Source organism: Papaver somniferum, chromosome 8 (assembly GCF_003573695.1).
Source record: "Papaver somniferum cultivar HN1 chromosome 8, ASM357369v1, whole genome shotgun sequence".
NCBI lineage: Eukaryota > Viridiplantae > Streptophyta > Magnoliopsida > Ranunculales > Papaveraceae > Papaver > Papaver somniferum.
The window spans coordinates 164,893,216-164,911,744 of record NC_039365.1 but is presented as its reverse complement, the minus strand read 5'-3'; the positions used below and the strand labels follow the sequence as shown (position 1 = coordinate 164,911,744).

The following is an 18,529-nucleotide window of genomic DNA, read 5'->3' as shown; positions in this document are numbered from 1 at the left end:
CGGATTAAAGAAGAAAACACATGGAAAACTGCATTCAAGACTCGACAAGGACTGTTTGAATGGCTCGTTATGCCCTTTGGATTATGAAATGCACTGGCTATTTTCATGCGGCTCATGAATGAGGTGCTGCGAACTTTCATTGATGATTTTGTCATCGTATACTTAGATGATATCTTGATTTTTAGAAAGACCTGGGAGGAGAATTTAATACATATATCCAAGGTATTGTCTGTATTAAGAGAAAATTCCTTAAGGTTAAATGAGAAAAAAATGTGAGTTTGGTAGACAAAAATTAGTTTTTCTTGGATTTGTGATTGGAAAAGGGAAGATTAAGGTCGACCCCTGAAAGGTTGCTGTCATTTCTGCTTGGCCAGCACCTAGAAATATTACTGAAGTTCGGAGTTTCTTGGGAGCTTGTCAGTATTTACGTAAGTTCATACGAAATTTTTCTCAAATTGCAGCTCCTTTACATGGTTTAACCAAGGTCAACACAGTATTTAAACGGAAGCCTAAACATGAATCTACCTTTCAATTACTGAAAAAGATTTCAGAGGCACCAGTTTTGACGTTGCCTAATATGCAGAGGCCTTTCGAAGTGGAGACATATGCATCTAATTATGATTTAGAAGCAGTATTATTACAAGATGGAAAACCTGTTGCATATCATTCAGAGATGTTCACATGACCAGTTAAAAATCACATATGACAAAGAGTTGTATGCCATGCATCAGGCTATGAAGCATTGGAGACCATACTTTTGGGAAAACAAATTCTGGTTCATACTGATCACAATCCTTTGCAGTATCTCCGGACTCAATCTGAATTATAGTAGGCTCGAAACATGAAATGGGCATCTTACTTGGAACAGTTTGGTATTCACATCAAATGCAAATAGGGAGTAATGAATAAGTTGGCTGACATGTTATCCATACCACCACCTATTATGGCTTTGTTTGTGGCAATGCAGTCTCAACCATTATTACGAAGTGGTTATGCTCAAAAATATGAGGGAGATGAAGGTTTTGGAGAGGATTACAAGAGATTAAGTCAAGGGCATTCAAGTGAGTGCCGCTTAGTGGAAGGATTGATGTACAAAGGAGCTTCTTTATGTATACCACGCGGTGAAGATAGACTTCACTGGATAAGAGAAGCACATACTTCTCGTATAGCTGGACATTTTGGTATGGAGAAGACATTACTGAATTTGAAGCGGTATATGTATTATCCAAAGATGCATCTCGATGTCCTAAAGTATATTCGAGGGTGTGTTTTATGCAATACATCAAAACCATCCAATAGGAAGAGGGGGTTGTATATGCCATTGCCGGTTCCTACCAGACCATGGGAAAGTATTTCAATGGACTTTCTAGAGAGTTTACCTTTCATACAGTTCTCTTTTAATCGAGCCTTTCATGGATCTACTTTGAAGTCTCCTTTTGAAGTTTGTCTAGGCTACTTACCTCAGAGTCCATTTGATATGGGATTTTCTGTCTCACAAGGTATCGTATCAATAGAAGAAGAAGAAGAAGACACTAGAGCTCAAAATTTTATTGAGAAAATAACTAAGATACATACTTTAGTAGAAACCCAACTACAAAAGTCACAGGCTAAGTACAAGCTAAACATGATAAACATCGTGTAATGTTTCATGTGGGGCGTGCAGGTAAAGTACCAAGTAAAGCAAAGTGGCTTAACAAGGAACATGGGGAGATTGAGTATACTCACCTTCAGTTTTGAGCTTACACAAGAGTTTCAGATTCCCAAAAATGGGGAGCCATGATACAGGAGTATCTTAGAAGCAGTAGAACCATGTTATGGCTAGAGAGTGTCTAGAAGATACTAGAAGATTTATTGTTGGTCGGCAAGTTTTGCTTGATCAGCAAGTTTGAGGTTTCCTAACTTAGATAGGATTCCTAGTTTAGATGAGTTCTAAAAACTCATAGTTTTATTTTGTTTCTGAGAGATAAACTCCTATAAAAGGAGGGGATTTCTAGACTAGAGAGGCGAGGAAAAACGAGAGAGGGAGCAGCCAATTAATTGGATTGTAATAGAGTTTTTCTTTCAAAGTAATCAAGAAGAAGAAGTTAGCAACATCATTGTATTCTTTGTTTTGTGTTCTTTCCATCTTTTCTTCATATCAGTACCGACTCTAGGTACCACTGATCGATTACGTATCAATTGATCTCTTAAATCTTTTTTTATTCTTTTCTACATGACAAACTCTCTCCATGGACGATCCTTTCCCCAAAATTAAGATATTTACAATGAGATTTATGATGCTACTACGAAATGGTAAGCATAAGTCATGCAAACTTCCATATTGATCGAAAACTAAAATGTGAATGGGCCAATCACCAAGTGGTCTGGTGGTTGTCATGTTCCTTCCGGTATGGAGGTAGGGGTTCAACCCCAAGTCATACAAGTCCCGGCTTGTCCCTTACTTTCTCACGGGCAATTATAGTAATATTTTCCATGATCTAGTGTCAATTAGTGTCAAATTTTGTTAGAAGAAGATTTTTCAACGTGGGCCTTGGGGGAGCCTATATGGGCCCATGCGGGCGAATGTGAAGGTGTAGAATATAATTTATCTGGTGGTTGATAACAAAGCTTCCTCTAAAGCCTCCTTTGTCTTCAACCTTATACTTCTGCTGCCTGACTGGTATAAAGAACCATAAACCCTAAGATCTGTTAACCAAAATCAAATTTTTTCTTCTGTCTATCAACGCGTTTTGACAATGGTCTCCTACGACCACTTAAGAAGCTGTCTGTTTTTAGAAACAGGGGTAACCGGAAAAATGGCAACGGCTATTTTAATTACAAGCTGTAAAAACTTGGGAATGAAGTTTCTATATCTTATAAGTAGTAGTCATCTCAACAAAGAATCTTGCTTTTTTCTCTGTGAAGAAGATAAAAAATTCAGAAGTAGAAATTGAAGATAAAAGATGGGTTTTTTGAATCAGAAAAAGGTAGAATCATCATCATCATCATCTTCATGTAAGGGTAATGGTCAGAAAAGGAAGATTTTCAAGAGCAGATCCAAGGGTATTGAGAAGAAATTGCATGAATTCAAAACTTTGTGTGGTGTTAGGGCTTTGATATATCTTAAATCTGAGTTCAATAAGGATGGATTGGTTAGGATACTACCAGAAAACCCTAATGAATGTCAAGAGATTGTGAATGATTTCATTAATTATGATCCAAAAACAGCAGCAGGGAAAAGAAAAATGGATGTTAAAGAAGAGAATCAACAAGTGAATTGTGTAAATCAGAAGTTGAGTAATTTATCTATTGAAGAGATTCAAAGGATTGAGAGGAATTTGAACCCCGTGTTTGGTATGATTTCAGAGAGAATAAATCAGTTGATGATGGAAAAGAACAAATTTACTGATCTATCTGCAAAGGGCTGTAATGGAGATGATATGGTTATGATGAATGAACCTAAATTTGATTATGAACCCTCATCATCTACGGGTTTTTCTAATTACAGTTCTGCTCTGGAGAACGAATTTGATATTGATCAATGGCTTAATCTTCCTAATACTGCTACAGAAAAATCAGATAAGTTGACAGAGGAGAATAAATCTATGGGAAAGCGTTGTAATGAAGATGATATGGTTATGAGGAATGAATCCCCCTCTCTTCCACTTGAACCCAAATTTGATTATCCATCTTCATCATCCATGGAAGTTTTCAATTATAATTCTGGTTTTGAGAACGAATTTGATTATGGTATTAATCAAGAGGATTGGGTTAATCTTCCTGTGCTAACTGATACTACTCCTGATCATAATGTGTTTGAGACTTTCCCTGACTTGGAGTTCCAGGCGTTGAATAATTATGCAGGTAGTAGCTTTAGTGATATGATGATCAACTGCTACTGAAGAAAAGACTAGTGCTGATGACTGCTGAGTACATTTTTGTTATCTATCATCTATGTAATTATTAATATGCACTGGCTAGTTTCCTAATGTTGAATTTGTAATGCAAGTCTCTTGCGGTGATAATTTCAGATGTGCTGCGTTATTCTTTTAATTCTAGAATTTATGGTTCATCCAAATGTTTGTATTAACTTTTTGAGTCCGACTGGAAGACAACTCTTGTGTTACTGCCTGCTGGATAGAGTTGCCTTCAGATAAAAATGTAATGCTCAACATCGTTTTGTTATCGTATTCATTCATCATAATAGGATTGTTTGGTGATGAAGAGGATTTGTAATTACTGTTCTTAGAAGCATAACTGATCGTTGGTAGCATTTAGCACGAAATAGTACTGTCAGGTGGATGATGGTCTAGTAAAGAGCCTCATTTTTGCTAGAATTTACCTGAAGTTACTGAATTTGTCGTTCATAATAACTGCTTATGTATCTTTTCAATTGCTTTCAACAGCTTCACATCATTTATTTGTTCAAATCCACAATATATTTAACTTCACGACTGCGCAGTAGCAAGTACATAAACCACACTCAGATTTCCGAACACGAAAGGCATAGATACAAAATGTACAATGAACAGTAACTTCATCAGTATTTGGAACAACATCACTCAGCATTCCATCAAAACATAAAAATGAAATCTCATTCAGCAACGTGAACCCAGAAACTTTGTGCTTCTTGACAGGCACCGTGACGATATGAGTAGTTAGTCTAGTGACTTCTGAAATCTTCACCTCCTACTCCTATTTAGCACCATACCTGTTCAGTAAATTATAGATTTTTGGATTTGTCTAAAACACTGACTGCAAGTAAAAACAGATGGATTTCAACTTCGGACACCAAACCAAGATAAAGTAATCTAAGAGCAAAGAATTAAATAATAGAAGAACATGGGATATCTTGGCTTTGTATGCCAAATCGTGTTTCCTGCCACACCACAGCACACTAATTTGCAGCTGCTCCGCTCTTCTTCTTTTGTGATGGGCCCAACTACTTCTGTCTACCACCTATTCATGAATGGATACAATACTGGGTGGAAACATGTAAAAAGTGATATAGCTCTTAAACTTGCCAGTATTTAAGCTTGATTATAGGAGAGAGCATGCTGATGTAACTTAGTCAGCCGTTGCGAACTTTTGTAACAAGAGATGATATGGCTTCATACCTAGCCATGGCTAGGAATGAAGCCATTTCCGAAATCCAGATTTCCATGACCAGAAAATCAAATAATTCTCTGAGAACCCTGCTCTTGGAAATCAAGCAAATCTGAGGAAACTCTTTGCATTCCTAGAATCAATTTGGAATGCATCTTACACAAAAATTGCCTGTGATATAAAAAGAATGAGAAGTATACAAGCATTTCCTACATTTTCACAAGACAGTAATAATATCAAGTAAATAGCATTTTATACTATGCTAAACACTATTACATCGTGTGTGTGTGTGTGTGTGTGTGTGTGTCTGTGTGTGTGTGTGTGTGTGTGTTTCTATACTCATAGCTGAAACAAAACATGATGGGCATATTTATTGAACACTAAATGAAATTTACATTTAAAAGCCATGGAAAGGAAAAAAACCCATAAGCATAACGACAAACTTGGTGAACCCACGACTGATGCAATGGGATGGAATGCATGGTAATACATACCTGCAACAACCAACGCCAATGAGTATCTCTAGAGACTGATTTTAAATAAGACAAACGAATAAATGCAGATAATTCAACAATAAGAAAGTAAGTCCAGGTATTATCACCAAATAGGAGACCGGTAGATTAAGGGTTTCAAACTTACCCCCGGGATTCTAATTGTCTCAACAAACAATGGTTGATAAGATGAAACAGACTCTTTCCAACGAACTTTCAACCTCCCTCTCTCCATCTCTTGTTGGTCTTTTTCCTCCCAGTTCTTCACTTGTTGTTCCCATTCCTTGAATTTCTTCTGAAAACAACAAACGCCAAATCAGAAAGTCACCCAATTGGAACAGACGGACACATAAATTTGAACAAAATAGGAAACTATCCATACTATAACCATACTGGCTAGTGGCCAACATTCAAATTGATGGGCCACCCATGGAATTTGTAAACAGAACATCATCTAGCATTTTCATGATTTCATGAGAGCTGAAAAGATCAGAAACCCGTGGACGGTTCGCACTGATGACCATGATACTCCCACTTAATTTGATGTTTATTCCGTTCAGATAGAGTGATTTGGCAACATAAGAAACAATTCACGAAGACCAGCAAGTTTCTAGGTAACTTTAAAACTACATGGCAAGAAGAAGAAGAGGACGGACCTGGTAGAGATTAGAATTAACCTCTCCACGAGTTCTTGATGTAGTGTCTCAAGGGTTGCACCACCAATCTCAGATTGACCACCCAGGTCCAAATATATACTTTGGTCATCCTGCCCAATATAGTTAAGAAAATTGATCAACTGAGATTTATACATCTACATAGCACTAGCAACCACATTACTTGACCTAGTCTAACAAAGCTGCAAAAACTAAAGATCACAGATTAAAACCATTAAGAGGAATGGAGGCGGTCACTGAGAAAGCTAGGTATGTTGCCACGAAGAATGATGAAAACGATGAAAGTGGGATGACAGCCATGAAAACTAGGAATGGAAGTGGTTACTTAGACACCATCAAAACGATGCAATATGGATAGGTATACAATGAAAAATAAAACACGTAAATGCAGCTCGAACTGGGTGAAAACCAGCCACATAAGTTAGGTGCGGCTAGTTTGTATGGTTCTTGGAAACAGTGCGAAAAGGTAACTATGTATTCACACATATGCAATCTATGCATTTAACATTGAAAAGAGCTCATCCACTAATTGAAGGATGCCTTTGTATAACGTTGATGCTGAAACTAAAAATTATAGTATTTTCACCTGTTTGAGTCCAATAATATATTCCTCTTCCATTAGTTTCTCCTAATTGAATATCTTGCATAGACCATTAAGCAAGTCTGCAAATTGCTCATATTTCACGGGGCGTAGGCTTCCAGCTCAAAGCCAAACTTTTCATGTTCCGTTTCTATCCTGCCAAAATAAAATAAGACTGCATAAAAATTTAACGCTTTTAAAGGCCTTGTCAACATAGTCAATGATTGCAAAGGCTTTATTATTCCAATAAATTTCGATGACTTGTACATTAAGTAGAGTAATAATGAACGACAGAAGAGTCTAGCAAGTTAACTAAATATAAACTCTTACATATTTAAATAGAGCAACACAACATACCAGTAGAGAAATGACAGGCAAAGCTACCTCTATCAACAGCCTTAGAAGCATCCCTGACAATCACCAACAAGAAACTACACTAAGTACAAAGAGCACAACTAATAAACAAAAAACAAACAGGAGGAGGAAAACATATAACATAAAACAGATGCAGAGACATCCCCACTAGCATTAAATTCGATTGAGTTAAACTAAGGTAATAATTTAAGGAAACAAACATGGGGGATAACCAAAATGAACATTGCAAAACCTAAACTCACCATCCAAACAAGCAATAAGGAAATTATTTGGAAAAAAGCCATGATGTCTGTAAATAGATCGGTCCCAAAATCAAATTAAGCAATGGCAATGTAACATTCTTCCCAGTTTTGTTGAACCCACAAAGTGATAACAGACCGACTGAATATTAACATTCTAAATATTAATATTGAGTAGCCTGAGTAGCCTATGATATGATCTAATATTAACATTTTAAAGAGTTCAATAGAATTAAGCAGACCTACACAATGTTCACAAGTTTTTGTTAATAGAAGATGACCAAGGAAAATACTTGATACTAAGAAGCCTGATTTTTTATTTGCTTTCAAGAGCTACATTAGCAAGTTTTGAACTTGTCACAGAACCTGACGAAAAACTTTCACCAGAAAAAGGTTTCGGAATATCGGGCATATATGCCAATACATGTCTTTCTATCAAAAGTGGGACATTGATGTCCGTCTACCTGTTTAACGAAACTTCCGTGTAAGAAAGAAGAGTTTGAAATAGAATAAGAAAAGTCGAATAGTTCTGTTCGCATACTGTCATGGTTATGTGTTCTACATAACATACACTAGCTAAACGTTCACACACTTAAGTGACTTGGGCCTAAGAAGACCTCAATCAATGATTCAGAGAACTTAACACTGCCACTGCCATTACTACCTACAACAGCCTTTTAAGCCTATACTTCGATTTGGGCAACACAGTCGCTCTAGACCCAAGGTAGATGTGGGTCTATAATCTGTATGCTTCTTGTGGAAACAAGTGGAGGTGCCTAAATTCTCAACAATGTACATCACATGTAATGGTACCTAACCTGAATGCATTTCGAAGCTCTCTATTTTCAGGATCCAGTTTCAAACCATTGAAAAAGGCATCTGCTGCATCATCACGCCTCTGCGACAAATGCAGCAAATATTACCAAAAAGGATTTCTTTCTATAACAAGAAAAGAAGAAAATTAACCGACAAGGGAAAATTAACAAATATGTACATTCAGCAGTTTGAGTGCTACGCCTGCCCTATAATACGCCTTAGGCCAGTCTGGTCTTGCCAACACCCATTGAGTAGCATCTTCAAAAGCAGGATCTCCTTTATTTAAATACACATAGCACAAACTCCTGTTGGATAGCACAGCTGCATCACCAGGTTTCCTAACGAGGGCCTGAAAAAGAAATAGCTCAACCCATCAACGGGAGTAAAAAAGAAAAACGAGACAGCTTAAAGGAAAATAGACTAAGAACGGAAAAATCTTTAAGCTCAATTTCCACATTTGAGAATATGCGATAATGTGAAAACTGCAGATGCGTGTGGCTTTCCTTTTAAACTCCACGGGATAAACATGTGCCTCTAGATAAAACATCAACGGAGATGTACATTTTTAGTTGGTTATTGATTAAGTTTAGGTGACAATAATTTGAGAGGAACACAGAAGCTATCTTTCTCGTGAAAAACTGTATAGATCTGATACTTGATCGTAGATATTGAAATAAGCATAAAAGGACTGCATAGAAATATATACAAACTGACAAAAAGAAAAACGGAGGCTTGTATCCTATTTCGTGCCAAGATCATGATTTGGCAGACGTACATTCTAGTATAACTGTGATGTTCCCTGCAATTCCCAAATGATCCGAATTGTATGGCATATGATGATATGAATGCTTAAAATCACTACATTATACATGGAAGGTGTATGAATTCTTATTTCACCTTCGAATTAAAAGCTATCAATTAAATTACAATTCATTTAAACACTTAACCTTATAATATTTCCGGTAAAAAAAAAGGTACCTCTGAGTACCAATATACCGCCCAAGAATACTCCTTCCTCAGAAATTCACTTGTTCCCCTTGATTTAATCTCAAGAAATTGCTCCTGAAGATTTAATACATTACACTTTACATAAACATTCTAAAAACGATACATTTATGAGCTCCAATGCCAACAAAAACAAGTATGGATTATAAAAATAAAATGTTACTGGTACGCCATACATACGACAAACCTAATATTGATCCAGAACTTCTAGTAATAGTTGATTTACAGTATGCCAGTGAAAGGATAAGGAAGTCAATTTGGTCCAAAAATGTTAAGCCACTGTTCAAAACCTCAAAAGAAAAACAAATATTGTATTTACCTTGTTTCTCTAAGAATGTACAGGCTTCATTATTTCATTTATGCTCCAGTGAACATATGATGGAATAGGAGAAGTCACAGGAAAAAGAATCTCAACACCTCGACAATTATCTTTAACAGCTGTGACTTTTACTGGCTTTAGCCCGAGCTGTGACAAAAAAAAGTTGGCTTTTATATTTGAATCATCTCATAGGTTACCACCACTTCTTATCATATTAAAATTAAGACAGCGCGATGAAAAACTAAACAGAGGATCTAGGAAGTTGCGCCCTTCTAGCGCAAGATAGAGTAGTCGAAACAATCCCTTTGATCGTTCGACTTAAAGTGGTCCATGCAGCTTTATCATGTCATTTACAACAGATGATATCCACTAAATGAACAGAGACCAAATGTATAATTTGCGTACTATATCTGTAACATTTGGATCTGCACCAGCTTCAACCAGCAGCTTAATGATTTGTATACCCCCAATTCAGCTGCAATAGTCAGAGGTTTTCCATCTGAAAAAACATTTACTAGAACAAGTTATATAGGGTATTTACAAACACAAAAATGATATAACAAGCATATTGAGGCACTCAACAACCACAAGCAGACACTAAACAGTCCTTAGATATGCATGTATGACGAAATCACCGTCAGCAGTCAAAAGAAATGGAACCAAGACAAACATGGAAAGTTCCCTAATATATATCTGAAACCAAGAAAAACAAATTTAGCCAGCATGGATAGAAAAAGGAGAAAGTTTACACAAACTGTACTTGTTTGTTTGAATCATACAAACTAGTCTAAATAAATGTTAATAAGTCCGGCAAAAATGTAGAAAAAATATTTTTACCTTCCGTAATGACACCACACATAGCAAAGATTGTGAACGGATAGATGAATGAAGTGCAGTCAATGCATCATGGAAGACCAAATTCGGCTGCAAAGATACAACAGAAGGTGGATTCAGTCCCTTGCTTAGTGAAAAAAAAAGAAATTGTGGAAGTAAGAGGAACCATTATATGTTATAATCGTTATCACGTAACAGATATGTATGTAGAGAGGAGGTGTATAATGATGATACCAAATAAGCCAGCTGAAACGCAGAAACTTATAAAGCAACATTAGGCAGAGATTGTACATACATTCTATCGTGTATGAGGATTTAGCTTAAAATAGATCTAATTCATAATTCAAATAAAGATATGTCGTGATCAAGCGGTTGGCATGGAATCAGGATGAAATTCAGGCAACCATTTAAAGATCAATTGAGTATTTGCTAAGCAGAAATTCACGCCTGCTAATCAAGAGAAAGGAAATGCTACTCACATTGACACCAAGATCCAGAAGAACTTTTACAGTATCGTGGTACCATGGGCGGTAGCATATAGTAACGCTGAGCCAAGTTCATTTGTAACATCCACGTTGATTTGAAAGTAGCAAGCGTATGACATCTATATGTCCTGCAACCTGAAAAAAACTTCAGGACCTCATTTAGGCTACTCCAAAATGTCTGAATAACACACTTTACCAGATCTATTAAAACGGAACCTACCTTTCATAGTGGCATATTGCAAAGGACTACAATTTGAATCATCTGGCACCCATTCAAGAAGATAATCCACGGCAGCCAAGCACCCTTCTATAGCTTCCCAGGATAGGGGAGTTTCACCTGCGAAACATGTCACCAGAAAGTGTATAATTACACACTGTACTTGCTATTTTAAGAATATCTTACTGTGAACAGAATGTAATCATGTACTGACATCGCCAACATCTTATTGTCGAAGAACATTAACCCACTCAGCCAAGTGTTAGCCTTAGACCTACTATTCAACTTAAAATACCCACCTCATTCTCGACATGGAACTTTAGAAACACCGTTCGGAGCCATTTACTCAAGTTTACACAGTTTTAAGCTAATCGACTTTAAATTCTACTAGTACTACTAAATCTTCAGAATCCATAAATTAAAAAATGCGATGACATGCTCATGTGGACTATTTGTACCAACAAAGTACATTAACCCACTTGTTAATGTTTTAGCCAACATCTACTATCCAATCTAAAAATATCCCAAGAAAAAGAAAGTCTAAACCAAAACAAAACAGAACAAACATTGTTGAAAAGTATTCAACTTAAGGTTGTAGTAACCATTATAGAGAACCCCTAAATATGACCAATACATCAACCGGAAAACAACAGTTTCCAATTCCTAAATTCCCTTAAACCTTAACGCGGAGATAAACGAAAAAATAAATGTCTAATTTGAGATCTGATTCTGCTCATACTAAAGATGGAGATGGAAGACGAGCTATTCATTATGCTGCTACTGCTGTACTTGATCGAGGAAATGAGACTTGATATAGATGTCAAAGATCGAATAGGTACACTTAATGAATAGCTCGTAGCAGTACATTCACACTCCCTCCAGCAGTAGTAGCACAATGAATAGCTCGTCTTCCATTTCCATCTTTAGTATGAACAGAATCAAACCTCAAATTAGACATCAGAAGAATGAAACAAACAAACGATGTAGTATCTAATTTGGACCGAGTCAGAAATCGATTTTACTATATATCACAGGTCAGATCCAAACAAACAAGATATATCTTAGAAGGAAGATCAAATCACTATTTTGCTTATGGAGACAAAAACACTAAATATTTCCATGCTAGGGAAAATTTTAGGCGAAGGGGAATCATATATATTATCTATGAATTAGGGTGTAAAATAATTTCCATCATATAAATGCTAAAGATGATGAAAATTTCCATCATCATCTTTAGCTTTCTCAACCATTACTGGTATTCCATCTCTAAGTAAATGGTCTATTTCTTCTGCACATTCTGATCCAAAACAAAGATCATCAAATAGTAAACAGAAGATCAACAAAAACACAAGAAATCTTTCAAAAAAAATCCTTGAGCAAAAAAACAGAAAAAACTCAGGTTATACTTTTGAATCGCTTGAGTTCGCCAACATAAGCAACATCGAGAAAGATAGCAGCTGCAAACAAAGACAAACGCTTTTCTCCTCCTCTCTCTCTCTCTCTCTCTCTTCTTCCTACTCATTTCCCAGGGCAAAAGGGTTTTGCTCTGGGAAATGAGGAGGAAGAAGAGAGAGGGGGAGGAGGAGGAGGAAAGTGTTTTAACAAAAAGACGTGCCTAGGATTCTAAAGTTAATACAGTGAAACGGAACGATTGCATGCGAATCTACTGAATACGTCTTCGGTCAGTCATGTCTTGCGATATTTACTTTACACGTCTTACTAATAGGGTATGGGGATATGTAACGTGTCCCACTGTGAGTACTCTACTACACTTGTAGAGTATTTAAAGACATGACTGACCAAAAATCTATTTAATTTAAGGAAATGTCTTTGGAATCTAAAGCCTCGTGGCCATGGCAAAACAAAAACATGCGTCCGGTGTGGGGTCTAAAACTCGAAACAGGCAAAACAAAAACATGAGTCCGCTGCGGGGCGTAAAATTCGAAACAGACACGCTAGATTCATCAGGTAACCAGTGGCGCATTTTTCTATTCAACCTCCGAACAAGAAAATAACAGCAAATATAGGGACGTTCTGTTGAGGGCAAAAATCAGCTTGTATCGGAGCATCTATAGCTAAATGTGCACGGAAACAAAGAGTTGATGCAAGGGCTGTTGAGGGCAAAAATCAGCTTGTACCGGGTCAGTATGAGAATTGCTACAAGGGCTATTCACTTTACTGCATATTTATTCCTATATTACTTGAACAACACAGTGGCAGGAACAAAGAGTTGGAGAATTTGAAACAACTCGTCGCTTAACATGAACAGAAGTTGAACGAACTAGAACAACTACGTGCTTGCGATGCATCTTAAACAGGCGATACTGATGATGACACAGAACAACTTCACAGGGAACTACTTCCCTGATTTCTTTTAAACCAAAGTTAAACCCTAGCAAAGTCATGTATGTACGCTTGAGTTTGCTAGTGTTTTCTGATCAAAGCAAAACTCCTGCTGCAATGCATTGCGCATAATAGTAATATGTTGTAAATACCCAAGTTTCTCTATAAACCCCACATTCCGACAATTCTAAAAAGATAACTGAACCTTTAAAGGATTTAGGATGTGTTTCATTTCACGGCATTACTAAAAAGAATGCTTGTAACTAGATGCGAAAAATGATTCTGAAAAGATTTCCGAGATAACTTCACTATAGCAAGTAATAGACTAGATGTACAAAAATGATTCTGAAAGGATTCAACACTTCTCTTCTCACCTAGGGATTGCCGCTTCTTTTGTCTGCCCTGATCAATCATCAAGAATTAGGTTTCCATCATCGTCTTCGTCGTCATCATCTAAATCAATCATCACAATATCCTGATCTCGGTCCACAATTAGGAAGTTGTTTGTTTCATTGTTACACTGCTTGCCATCCTCTATTGATACTTGTCCTTCCTCAACGCCCTTGGAATTAGATTGATTCTGCTCTTCCTAAACATTGATTTTTGATTTCCAGAAACAGATGCTGCGGCTATCACCAAAAACAAACAAGAATATAAAAAGAAACCATTAGTTTAATCACAACAGTGTTTGAATAAGATGATCAGTGTTATCACCTACTAAAGATGATGAAAGGGGCTTGTCGTGATTACCATTGTTGTTGGAAGAAACCTGCCTGGTTCCCAAGCAATCAAATGGATTCAGTGTAAATGAAGATAAATAAGTGTGAAACAAAAGTAAGGGTAATAGTAAGGACTTGAACTTGAAGCTGGAAGAACAAACTCCATGGCGAGAGAATAAAGAGGGTTTTTCGTTGGAAACGAGGAGGAGGAGGAAGTGAGAGGATTCACGCTAGGATTAAGATGTGGTCGGGCCACATATATATTTTGTACGTGGCCCTTCTTGAAAATTTGACACACTAGAATATGATCCGTGTCGTAACGGTCCGGAATCTAGGTCATTGTTTTATCGTAAAAGTATTTATGCAATACGGTTTTATTTTTATTTTTAATCAAGAAAGACACGGGAAAGATTTTCTCTTCTCTGATTAGGCTTTCTTTTGCTCTGAAAATTGGAAGCTTGTATTATAGAATATGACTCGGGTTCTCTCTCCTCTGATTCGACTTTCTTCTGCGCTGGGAAATGGAAACTTGTATTATAGAATATGACCCATGTCGTAACATCACGGGTTCTAGGTTGTTGTTTTATCGTAAAAGTATTTATGCAATACAGTCTTATTTTTGTTTTTTAACCAAGAAAGACGTGGGAAAGATTCTCTGTCCTCTGATTCGAATTTCTGCTCTGGGAAATGGAAGCTCGTATTGTAGTACAACGAAAGTCTTCGAATTGGAATCTTCTTTCTCAATTTTTCCCATTTGTGTTGTGTATATTCTTTATCAACAAATTCTCAAGATATTATTTTTATCTGGTTCCCTTGTAACTTTGTCTCATTGGTATATTCTATTTGTTGGAGATTTTCTCTTTCGTAGATTAGGACTGGTCATTCAAAAAATGGTTGGAGCTCAACTTGTTACTCGACCTCCGACTAATTTTTTACTGGATGATAGTCCTTCTGAGTTGTAATGCTTTTTTCATTAGTTTTGTAATAAAATGGGCAATGATTATATATAAAAAAATATATTTTAAAATAAAGGAAAAGGTAAATAAAATTTTAAGATATTTAAAACCAATACCAAAATGGATATTTTATGATTTGCAAAAAAAAAAAAAAAAAAAAAAGTCTGAAATGTTTGCATTATGGAAAAAAAAAAGGCCAGATTTAGGACAACAAAATTTGTAGCCAAAGTTCTAACTGACCCTAATTGGCCAGATTTAAGACATGGCCAATTTGTAGCCAAAGCCCATATTTGGGTTTTTCCCATAGTGCTTACTGGAGTCTCCAAGAAGCAACCTGCATTAAAGTGAAAATGAAGAACCCCAACAATATTTTATTCAAAGACTTGTCAAACCCTGTACGAAATGGAGTATAAGTTTTTTTGATACAAAACTCTCTAAAAGTCTACATACTGAGATAAAAACCATACAAAAAACCACCCCTGACAGCCCACTCCTGCACGTCTCCTGAGAGGCGGGGCCTATAAAAAAAATAGATGTGAGAGCCGGTTTGTACCTAGTCTGTTTTCTCGGTCAGTAGAGAACTATTCACAAACTTTTTTTCTCCTTACAAACATGGTATCCGTATTAAGCAAAAGGTCAAATAAACCGTGTTTCTATATGTGAATATATAGATCATCTTCATACCTATGCATATACGTTCCATATCTAGCTAGAACTTCTTTCTTCTTACGGATTTCTCTTAGCATGTTAGCTAAGTGATATGAAATGTTGCTCGAAATCGATGATAGAACACATGAGCTATCTGGTTGGTGTTCCCTTCACCTATGAAAGTACAGTTTCATTTTTCCATGAATTAGCTAAGTGATACGTAATGCTACCCAAGATATATGATAGAACACTTAAAGTTCTCTGACAAAAGGATGCTACAGGGAAGGGATCATTTTTTGAAATCTCAATCTCTGACAATTAACATAGCTATAGCTATATTGAATATAGATAGATTAGGAGTAGCACAAATAAACAAAAAAACCACAATAACATTTCAGAACAGAAACTAAGATCCAGGCTAAGTTATTATTTCAATCTGATTAAGTAGTCTTGCAAAGCCGTGCTACTTTGTATATCGAATTTGTAGTGGAGTTTGATTTTGTCTCCACTTACATAGACTTGTGAACAATTTCTGGCAGAATTATACTCCATAATGTGTGGTTTAATTATCATTGATAACCTCAATAGCATAGCGCACTTCACTGGACCTGTGTTCAGAAGGAATTTGTTTCAAAACTTGAAAATAGTACAGAGATGAAGGGGCAGCCTAATTAAAGTATATATTAGGAAAAACTTTGCTTTGAGATGAGTATGCTAATGGAAAATCGATTTGTTAGTTATGCCACTCTGCAAGAATTATTAATTGGTGTTAAAGCAAGCAACAACCTTATGAATACAGCCTAAACAACACAACTACTGAACAGATCACAAAAGCTTCCTCAAAATATCTCTTTCATCTGCAACCATTACGCCACCCTCCTCTATTTAGGATATTTTCTGAGATCCTGTTCCATATGCTCCTAATAAAAAAATTTGCCAGCATTAAAATTTGGACGAAGTGTTTCTAAAATGCTTTTTCTAACGCTTGCATTCCTAATCACATTTTTCCACAAAGACAAACAAAATAAACTTAATAAAGTGTATACCTTATTTCTTATTTCCTTTTCCTTTTTGTACTACATTGGAAAAAAAGAGTGGAGACATAGAAAGCCAGAGTGTGAAAAGAAAATGCAACAGGTATGTAGCATCTGCAAAATCACCAGTGAAACGGAAGAGACAAAGAGATTTACCATCTTGTTGATCGTGTTTTGAGTTGGTGTTTTTCCCTAACATGACATACACCAACTAAGTCACATGTACCTGTCATTGCTACACATCAGTTAATTGCATATAAGGTTATAGATGTTATTGAGTTGTAATCTTGGCTGAGCATTCTAGTTTTCTGTTGTGCATCATCAGTTAGGGGACTTATAGAATAACTGAACCTTGAGGTTGTTGCTCTTTCGTATTTAGTGAAAATGTGCCTGCCTTGATTGGAATACCAAGACTACATAGGAAACACTTAATAGTCACTGCAAAGAGCGCTTGGTTTTGCTCACTGATCACAATAAGATAAGACTCTGTCAGAATTTCACAATAACCTATTAGTCAAATTGAAATTGAAATTGAAATAAAAAAGTTCATAAATATCTTACATCCTAAGCTAATAAATTATAAATTCAGGCCGGAATTCAATTGACATACTCATATTGATGCATACCTGAATGTTAGTTTGTCCCCATATATGTTATGCAAAACCAAAACCTGCAGAAGCAAAATCAGAATCAGAGAATATTTTATCGTAAAGTACAATATAAAACTAACAGAAACATGCAACAGTAAAATCGAAATTAGAAGATTATTTCCGGGGAAGTACCAAATAAAAAGCCCACTGTGAACCTTTGCAAGATAGGTTTTCTTTTTGGTCGCGTTTGGTAGCTTGGATATCCCCATCCTAGGATGGGTTATCCAGATTAAACGGTTTTATTGTGTTTGTCTCTCCTAAATTCTAATTTGGGATAAGAATAACAAAACCCACCGTGATTTTCGTAGCCTCAAAAAGTACGATTAAGGTATTCTCTCGAATACCTGTTTTTCCCATTTCCTCACCAAGAATAGAATGGCACAATCCCACTCTGAAACCCACGAATTCCAGTATAACCACTAAACCCACGATTGAGATTTTCATACTTCTTTTCCTCTATATATAACGATGCATATCTTCATCGTTTACATCGATACAAGGTACTCTTCTTTACATCTGATTCAATTTCTATGATTCAATTCATCCTAGAAATTTCTTTGATTCAATTTCTTATCATGCAAATCTAATTTGCAAGTTGCTATAAAATCTGATTCAATTTGTTTTATTTTTACAGAGGATTTTCATATAATATCTGCTAGGAATCAATTGCAAGTTACTGGTACCATATTCATCCTCTTTCTTTTTCTTATCATCTTTGTTGATGCATGAATATTTATCCATCTTCTTATTATTGTGTATGTTGTCTTTTATTTTTTTCAATTGCATGTTGCTGATATCATCTTCATAGATTAATGATTTGGTTTTTCTGTTGATAGTGGTTTTTCTTCTCATTACTACATATGTTTTCTTTTGTTTTTATCAATTGCATGTTGCTGGTATCATCGCAATTATAATGATTTAGGTTGTTTGTTTATAGTAGGTTGGTATGACTTAAATTTGGGAAAGATTTTTTAGTAGATTTGATTGAATCAGTAGGTAATTCATTTTGTTTATGATAAGCTTTGTTTGAGTAATTACTAGCTTCCCAAGTTCACAGGG

The 18,529-nt window shown here is 36.1% G+C and overlaps 2 long non-coding RNA genes across 5 annotated transcripts; both read right to left on the bottom strand.

Moving 5' to 3' along the window:
• Positions 1-5,431: 5,431 nt before the first annotated feature.
• On the bottom strand, positions 5,432-14,401 carry LOC113303836. 4 transcript variants are annotated; one of them, XR_003337789.1, is made up of 16 exons: positions 14,214-14,401; positions 13,838-14,092; positions 11,124-11,240; positions 10,898-11,038; positions 10,422-10,508; positions 9,990-10,083; positions 9,585-9,731; positions 9,239-9,322; positions 8,439-8,609; positions 8,263-8,342; positions 7,188-7,240; positions 6,837-6,986; positions 6,254-6,342; positions 5,959-6,202; positions 5,725-5,871; positions 5,432-5,579 (listed from the first exon to the last, which is right to left on the bottom strand). It is a non-coding gene; the product is annotated as an uncharacterized LOC113303836 (long non-coding RNA). The 4 variants fall into 4 exon arrangements; XR_003337786.1 differs by lacking the exon at positions 5,959-6,202 and having other exon boundaries at positions 6,233-6,342; XR_003337788.1 differs by lacking the exon at positions 5,959-6,202 and having other exon boundaries at positions 6,233-6,342; positions 10,898-11,031.
• A 2,185-nt stretch (positions 14,402-16,586) lies between these two features.
• On the bottom strand, positions 16,587-17,670 carry LOC113304050. The gene is made up of 4 exons (XR_003338015.1): positions 17,603-17,670; positions 17,447-17,490; positions 16,833-17,306; positions 16,587-16,706 (listed from the first exon to the last, which is right to left on the bottom strand). It is a non-coding gene; the product is annotated as an uncharacterized LOC113304050 (long non-coding RNA).
• Positions 17,671-18,529: the final 859 nt, after the last annotated feature.